General features: G+C 50.6%; 1 long non-coding RNA gene across 1 annotated transcript; it reads left to right on the top strand.

Annotated features, from left to right (window-relative positions):
* Window positions 1–973: 973 nt before the first annotated feature.
* On the top strand, window positions 974–2,928 carry LOC123479811 (uncharacterized). The gene is made up of 3 exons (XR_006655560.2): window positions 974–1,053; window positions 1,151–1,291; window positions 2,709–2,928. It is a non-coding gene; the product is annotated as an uncharacterized lncRNA (long non-coding RNA).
* The last annotated feature ends 5,360 nt before the right edge of the window (window positions 2,929–8,288 follow it).

Raw genomic sequence — 8,288 nt, 5'->3', positions numbered from 1 at the left:
GACAATGCTCTAACCCAGCGGTCCCCAACCTTTTTGGCACCAGGGACTGGTTTTTCTGCAGGGTGGAGGGGACGGGAGGCAGAGCTCAGGTGGAGGAGGGGCAGGGGTTAGGAGGCAGAGCCCACCACACCTCCTGGGGGGAGGGGGGACAGAGACAGGAAGTGGAGCTCAGGCGAGCTTCCCTAGCTGCTGAGCTGGATGAGTACTGGACCTCAGCTGGGCGGGCCGGGGGCGGTTTGGGGATGCCTGCTCCAACTAACTAAGCTACCTGGCCAGGGCCAGAGAGTTTAATTTACTTATTCCATGGTGGGTCCCGGGAATACACATTCTTATCAAGTACTTTAGGTGGTCCTGATAAAGGAGTTCCATACTTTGAGAAAAACCCTAAGTAAGTTATTACCCACTTTTATCCTCCTTTCTAAATGCCCCCAAAGCTATGTCTTCTGGGCCACAACTATGGCTGTATAATTCATGTGCTGCATAACAGCTCCCAGATGAGAAGGCAAGTGGGAGCTGAAGCCCAGGTGCTGGGCATGGAATTGTACCACCCAGAGTAATGAACACTCTTTCTTTGGGCAGAGGCAGCTCCAACTTGCAAGCCTTGCGCCCTGGGGTGGGGCCGTGTCAGACCAGAGGGGCCCCTGTTTCCTGGTTCACACAAGACATGATGTAGGCAACAACAGCCCTGAAACCGCTGTCTGACACCTCAGACACATCTTCCCCAGACCCAGCAGCGAGCACCCTAAACCAATCACTGCTCTCGAAGGCAGAAACCAGACCTGGGCTCATGGCTCATGCATCATCAGCTGCCCAACAGCCACCAGGCCTTGCCACAGCAAGTGGCAGGCTGGGCGGGAGGTGGGTCAGCACCTCCCCGAGCAAGCCCGGCCAGCTTCTCTGTATGAATGAAGAGCACACCTTTGCCTCACTGGGCCTCTTTCCTGGAAAGGCTCTGCCTCGCTGATTTTATGAGCAGATGGCTTATGTCTCCTGGGTGTGGTGATTATTTAACAGGAACGGTGGCTCCACGGGAACAGCTGTGCAAGTGTCCAGGTTAAGGGGCTTACCGAGGGGTCAGACTACTGGATGGGACTGCCCGAGTGACTCTCTATTTTTACAAATTCTCTTCTCTCCCTCCTGTTCTCCCCAGCCTCCCCAGTTTTATGAACAAGAGGAACAGCTCGTGACAGAGTGAGTGTTTGGAGCAGACAAAGAGCCTGTTGCTGGACCTGCTGTGACCCTCAGACACGTCCTTGGTGAAGTGAAAGAGGGCTCCCTTGAGCTGCGAAGGGTGAGGCAACACAATCTGGTCTAGGCTGGAAATCCTAGCTCTCCAACAACCTGGCTAATTGCTACTGGGCACAGAGACAAAGAATAGATAAGAATTTAAAGCCACAGAGAAAAGAAATCTCAAAGGGATTGAACAGTTTAGTTAGTAAAAGGGCAGCTGGGATCTGAACCTACCTCCATTTGTTCGCTGAACAGCTATGAGGAACTGCATCCCAGGGTGTCACCGCACTGACTGTCCTAGGTCCGGGGAGACACAGGAGAGAGCTCCCTTACAGAATGGCAGATGGCATAGGAATAAACAAATAAAATGTGGTGGTAGCAAGAAAGGGAAGGGCATCAAGGGCTGTGGCAGCACCCTGGAAGGAAGGTCCCGGAGAATGCCAGTAGCCCCTGGGTGGATCAGAGGGAAGCGCAAAGAGAACAGCCCGTGCAAGGGCAGAGATGCCAGTGAGCATGCTCTGCAAGATGAAACACAAGCAATCCTGCCTTGCTGAAGCCCAGAGTGAAGGAAGGGAGTGGCTAGAGATAAGGCAAGGAGGACAGGCCAGGGCCAGCGGTAAACCCTGTATGATGTGCTAACTTCATCCTTGTGGCTCTAGCTGTTCCAAGCTTCAGATTCATTCTGATTTATTCTAATTGGGCAAGATTTCATTTTACATGAGACAGTTCTGAGGCCAGGGGAATATGATGATGGACTGATTGGGTCCACTCCTGGAGATGAGAGAGGGGTCAATACCAACTATTAGGAGGAGGTAGAGGGAATGAATCTAGGGTAGCATCCAGGGAATGGCCCTTACAAATAGCATCATCCGATCACCATCATTCATTTCAGTAGCTCCTACCAATGGTCCTTTAGCTTATTTCCAATATTTTGTCATTACAGAGAATACCAGATTGAGATCCTCACACGTGCATGTTTGGATATCTGTAGGGGAAATTCCTAGAAGTGGAACTTTGTCTCAAAGGGTGTCTGTTCTGGTAACTCTGACAGACACGACCATATTGCTTCAAAAGGGCTGCACCCACTCAACACCCACAGACAGCATCTCTGAGACTGCTCACTCCCGTACGTCCTTCCCTGTGTACTGCCAACTTTCTCAGACCTGTAATTCCAAAGTTCATTTTGACAACAGTGTGGTTGATGGATAGGAGGGGCAATAAAAGCAAAGGTAAGAAGAGTAGTTATGTAATGACAGTAATAAAAGGGAGAGATGATAAGAACCTGAACTACGGCAGCTGCCATGTGTTTGAAAAATAGAGGTGGGATCAGGACGTGCGCATTCTCAGCACCATGTGGCAACGGAAGATGTAATTGTTTTGCTGCAAATCTTACACTGAGGATGCTTTGTTTTGACATAAAATAAAAAAGAAAAAGATTGTTATTATTAAGGTTTTTCCCAACCTGTGCCCTTCAACAGATGTCTGGATAAAGAGCATGCGGTACACATATACAATGGAATACTACTCAGCAGTAAAAAATGATGAAGTATTGCCATTTGCAACAACATGGATGGATCTTGAGAGTATCGTGCGAAGTGGAATAAGTCAGATGGAAAAGGACGAGAACCATGTGATGTCACTCATATGTGGGATATAAAACAGAAAGCAAAAAAAACAAACTCAGATGCAGACAACAGTGCGGTGGCTACCAGAGGGGGAGGGGGTGAAGGATGGATGAAGAGGGAAAGGGGGGTCAAATATACAGTGATGGAAGGAGATTAGACTTTGGGGGGTGAGCACACACGCAATATAGAGATGATTTATTATACAATTGCACACCTGAAACTTATATAATGTTATTGGTCAATGTTACCACAATAAATTTAGTTTTAAGAAAGACTTTTTCAATTGGAAATCTAAAATAAACATGCTAAGTATCAAAGGCCTTAACACAGAGAATTCGAGTTATACTGTCCAATCTCAGATCTCTAAAACAAACCAACTCGGAAATGGAATAACATGTTATCACAGCACAGGTCAAGGAGCTTTCTGAACATGCATTTGTAAAGTCTAAAGGGTCTAGAGCATAAGAGAATGTGACCACAACGACCTCACCAAAGCAGCATGAAGCACTGAACCCTCAGGACTGCCCGTTCAATTCACGGAAAATCTCTCATCTCTCGGCCCTTCCCCCAGACCCCACAGACCGGAGCGTTCTCAGCTCCAGCGTCGGGGGGCCTGGTACCCCAGAGGCATCCCAGCAAACGCTGGCTGCGGCAGTCTAAGATCAACCTCCGACAAACCTCACCTTGTTTCAAAGTGATATTCTTCATTATGTGTAAAATCTTCTCGTGACTATAAGGTACTGTATACAATGCACTTGGCTACTGGGGGGTATATATCCCTCTGCATTGCTCACATTTTTCAGAATAGCTGAAACTATTTCTCTACTGGGTCCAATGATGGCAGAAAAAAAAGATTTTTTCTTCCAAATCTCCTGACCTTGTAACTACCCACCCAATCCTGCTTTTCTCATTATCCACACCAACCATTTCAAGATCCTTTTTTTCTTACAAAACTCCTAAAGGAAAAAAAAAAGAACAGAAAAAGAGAACATTTTTGAAATAGTTTCGAAGGGGAAAAAAAAGCAAACACATTTCTAAGAGGTTTAATGTGAGCATGGGTTGGAGGGGCAGATAAACAGGTGGGGTGGGGTGGCGGCTTGGTCGGTCCTGGGTAAACCAGTTCAGGTCACGTGATGCTGTATCTGGTGGAGGTCCCTGGAGGAGGGAGCAGGAGGTCTGCAGGCCTGAACATCAGAGCGGGAGAGGTGTACCAGGCGTTCTGGAGCCATCTGGGCACCAGAAGAACCTCTCAGAGCCAGAAATTACTGGCTCCTAGTCATTCAGTGCCCCTGACTGGACCCCGGACTGAAGGCCAGTCTGGGTGTGAGGGCTCAGGGAACTCTCTGGACTCCGGGCATTTTGGCACCCTGGCCAAGATCCATGTGCTTGAGCCCAGCCCAGTGCAGCCACCTGCTCCCCGCTCAGCTGGAACTTTCTCCAGCCAGCAAAAACCTTCCTGAGCTTCTACCACTGTCTTCTTCAGCTTCCCTTATTTCCCAGTATATATGTATAATGGGTGCTTCTTGGCCAGGGTGCCTAAGAGCCCAGAGTCCAGAGAGTTCTCTGAGCGCCCAAACCCTGCCTGGCCAGCCTCTTCAGGGTGGCCTTCAGGGCTGGGTCCCATCCGGCACTGGGTGACTGGGAGGCAGTCATCCCTGGCCAGAAGGAGCATCACATGGCAGCACAAGTTTTCCCTCAAAGACCCCACTACAGACAGGTTTAAAGCCAGCTCCAGAATGCTGCGTCCCTGGCTCAACCCCGAGTCCCATTTCCTGTTTCTGTCCTGCCACTTCTCAAGGCCAGGGGAAGACATTTGTCCTCCATGACACTTCCCTTGCATGCCACCCCCAAGGGGCTCTTGCTTGTCCTTCAGTCACTGCTGTCTGGGATGGTTACTGCAGGAGTGGCTTCCTCAGCAAGAACTCCAGCCCTTCAGCACCCGCCTGTCCTTTGGTCTCTCCTCAGCAGGAAGCATGGTGCCAGCACACAGGAGATACTCAGACCACTGGATTAAGGTAGACCGTGCAGCTCTACCATCCCCTAAAAACCATGGTCCAATCGCAGAAAGAACCCGATGTTGCCTGTAGCTGAGCACAGGTAGCTGAGTCCGAGGACAACAAAATCATATATTTAGTTCTGCTCCGGTCACCTTGCCGTCCCTACAAGAAGAGTCAAGCTCTGAATGTGCCCACACTCCTGCTCCCTTAGTACTTCTCCCTGCTTCCTTTCGCCCTCCACCTTGTACCCGTCCACCACCCCATCACCAGCCTCACCAAGGCCTGTGAGCCCCAAGACGTCCACAGCTTGCCCCTCATTCTGGAAGAGCTGCATAAATTCTGTTTTCTAAGTGGGGCTCTCATTAAATACCCAAACCTCTCTCTCGCTAATGTTATAACCTTTTACAGAATAATTTCGGTGTCTTATTGGGCTTAAAAACAAAAAACCTCATCAAGGCTAAGGGTGTGGTGGAGTAAAGTGAGTGAAGAGACAGGTAGTGTGTCACAAACACATTTCTTCCTCTCAGACATGACTGAAGGGGCCTGGAAGGCTTGCAAGAAGTAATGGTCTTCCCTAGAAGGGCCCAGGTGCTCCCAGGAGGGGGTGGCCATCAGGCAGGCCCCTGTGAAGGGCCTGGCGTCACACAGCTGGCGCTGAGCCCATGCAGGGCAGGAACTGCACTCACTCTGGGCTCCGCCTTGGCACTGAAGTAGGAGGCAATTTGTAGGCAGCCACTTGGGCTCCATTAGGCCCACTGAGCACCTTGCCTAACCCATATGGTTTCCCTTTCCTTACAAAGCTGTTTCCTCAGCGGGTTCAGTGAGGAAACCCCTGAGTAAACACAGAGTGTGCTGCTGGCCCCGAGGTTTCTCCGAGGTGTACCCCAGGGACGCAACCCCGGGCTAGGCCCACTTCCAGCCCGCTTGCCAGCCTCCCAGACAGTCACAGCCGCTGTTTCCACGAAGCAGTTTCTTTCAACTACATTCACTTCAGCATCTGAAGGAGAAGCTTATGTCTCCAGACAGCAAGGCAGAGGAAGTGTCTGAGGCAGATGTCTACTGAAGGCCCGGCAGCCCTCTGCCCCTCCCGGCCGGAGGGCCCTCCCCAGCCGCAGACAATGGCTGCAGGCATGCCGGGGACTCCACGGCTGGCTTCCAGGTTGGCTCACTTTCAGCATCTGTGTGGTTTGGGGCCCCATCTTGTGTATGTGTGTGGGGGTGTATATGCAAGGAGTGGCTGACATGTGAGGCCACGGAGGCATAGATATGGCTATTATCCCCATTTTAGAGGTGGGGACCTAAGGCTCAGAGGTCAACATCTAAGAATTGACAGGATCAGAAGTCTAGCCCGGGAAGGACGGTCTGACTTGAAGTCCCCAGTCTGAACCATCATTCTATCAGTGGTGGGATGTTTGGGTGCGTGGGACCAGGGCCACACGTCAGGCGGCCATGCAGACAAGGCCCTCACTGCATTGTCAAGCTTACGGACTGGCTCAGGAAGTAGGTGGGCTACACCTCAGGACGGGCACAGCAGGGTTTGACAGCAGCAGCAGACCAGTTCTCTGCCAGCATTATTGCTGCTGTTTTTAGTCCTGAAACCTAAGCAACTAGATAATCTCCACCACTGACTGTTACAATCTCAGGCAATTTACCTAATCTCTGTGTAACTCAATTTTCTCATCTGTAAAACAGAAATAATAAGATCTACCTCATAGGGTGGTTGTGAGAATTGAGTTAATATGTGCAAAGCACCCCGAACAGTGCCTGGCATGTAGTAAGCCCCATACATTGCTGATGATATTGTCACCATCCTCGTCTTCAGCATCACCGTCACCGAGACCTGACCCCGCCTCCTTTCTCTGGGGCAGAAGAAGAGCTCCTGCCCGCGGCTCCCAGCCGCCGGGGAGCCCTCACCACTCGGTACCAGCGCTCTGACCCTGAGCAGGAACCATGACTTCAGTGCCTCACACAGCGCCTGGCACACAACAGGTGTGCAATAATCACATGCTGAATGAAGAAAAAGTCTGCTTAATTCTAAACGTACGGCTTTCAGATAAATCGCAAAGGCTATTTGATTTTATAAGATTTTAAAATATGGACCCCCCACAGCTCATGCCACAGAGTAACAGGGATAAGAAAATTGAAATGGCTTTGAATTGTGACGTGTTAAACACATGCAAGTGACTTGCACTCTGACAAATATTGTATGGAATAATAGTAACAAAGCCCACCAGAGGCACTGAGTGTCTCTGAGGCCTGAGACTCCTGCTTCAGCATTTGGAGATGCAGAAATTGGCAATTCCCAAAAAGTATCCTCATGAATCTTCCTCTAAATAAAGTTTTCCCCAAGGAACCACCAATGTTTCAAATGTTGTAAAATGAACTTTCAAAGACAGGCTCCATAAACATGTGCACGAAGTACCAGTGGAGCACGTCCTGTGTGCCGGACACCGGCCTGCCGATCCGAGTTACGACACGGTCTGGGGGGAGCAGACACACGAACAGACGGTCCACGGGTGGTGAGTCAGACGCAGAGGCATGCCCAGCATGTCCACAAAGGGCAGAGGAGAAGCCCAATTCGAGGATTCTTAAATAGCGTAGAGACCGACCTAGGACAGTGGGTGCATATTGAGGTTCTTTCCTGGGCAGCTATGGTTCAGAAATACCAGGGCTGCTGCTAAGCACAATGCTGTGCATTCTCAGAAGGTACAACTACCACTCCTGTAACCCAGACTGAAGAGGCCAGCGAGAGGATGCCCTTCGCCCGGGCAGGCTGCACTCCCACACTCCCCCCCTACCACCACCCAGCAGAGTCATCTTTGCTCAAACAAAACCAGCACTGTCCCTGACTGCCAGGGCCTCCCACGGCCTGCCGGCCCTCCCCTTGAGTCTACAAATAATAACTGAATGTCATCCTCCTCACCTTGAAAACGCTGGTGACCCATTGGTGCACTGAGGAGGAGCGTGATCCTGTCATGGTTGATGACATCCTTCCTTCACCTGTGTACCCGCTGGTCATTGTGGGTGTGCTTCTGGTTGTCAAGAGATGGTTACTTTTTGTGCTGGGATTTTACTTTTAAATAAACGAGGTGCTGTGAAAAAAGAAACAACAGTGCCTGTTCGTGAGTGATAACCTTGCGCTCACCTCGTGCAGCTAGACATCGGGACGGGAAAGAAGCGTGAGAGCACAAACAAGGGAGCCTGAGATTTGGGACCGAAGAATCTCATGGCTCAGGCCCCTTCCTGTCAGTGTGGCTGCTGAAACGTGGTGCCCTCTGAGGGCTAGCTGCCCATCCCTACACAGGTGGGACTCGGGAGGCAGGCCCTGCAATGAAGTGTCTTACTGGGAGTTAACAGTAGTCGCACCCTGTCTCCTTGCCCAGCCTGATTGCCCTCAAGTAACCTTCCCTTCCCCTTAGAGGCCTGAGGGCTGAGG

This window comes from Desmodus rotundus, chromosome 2, assembly GCF_022682495.2.
Source record: "Desmodus rotundus isolate HL8 chromosome 2, HLdesRot8A.1, whole genome shotgun sequence".
NCBI classification, from domain to species: Eukaryota; Metazoa; Chordata; class Mammalia; order Chiroptera; family Phyllostomidae; genus Desmodus; species Desmodus rotundus.
Note: the sequence above shows the minus strand (reverse complement) of the source record. Positions and strands in the feature narration are given on the sequence as shown.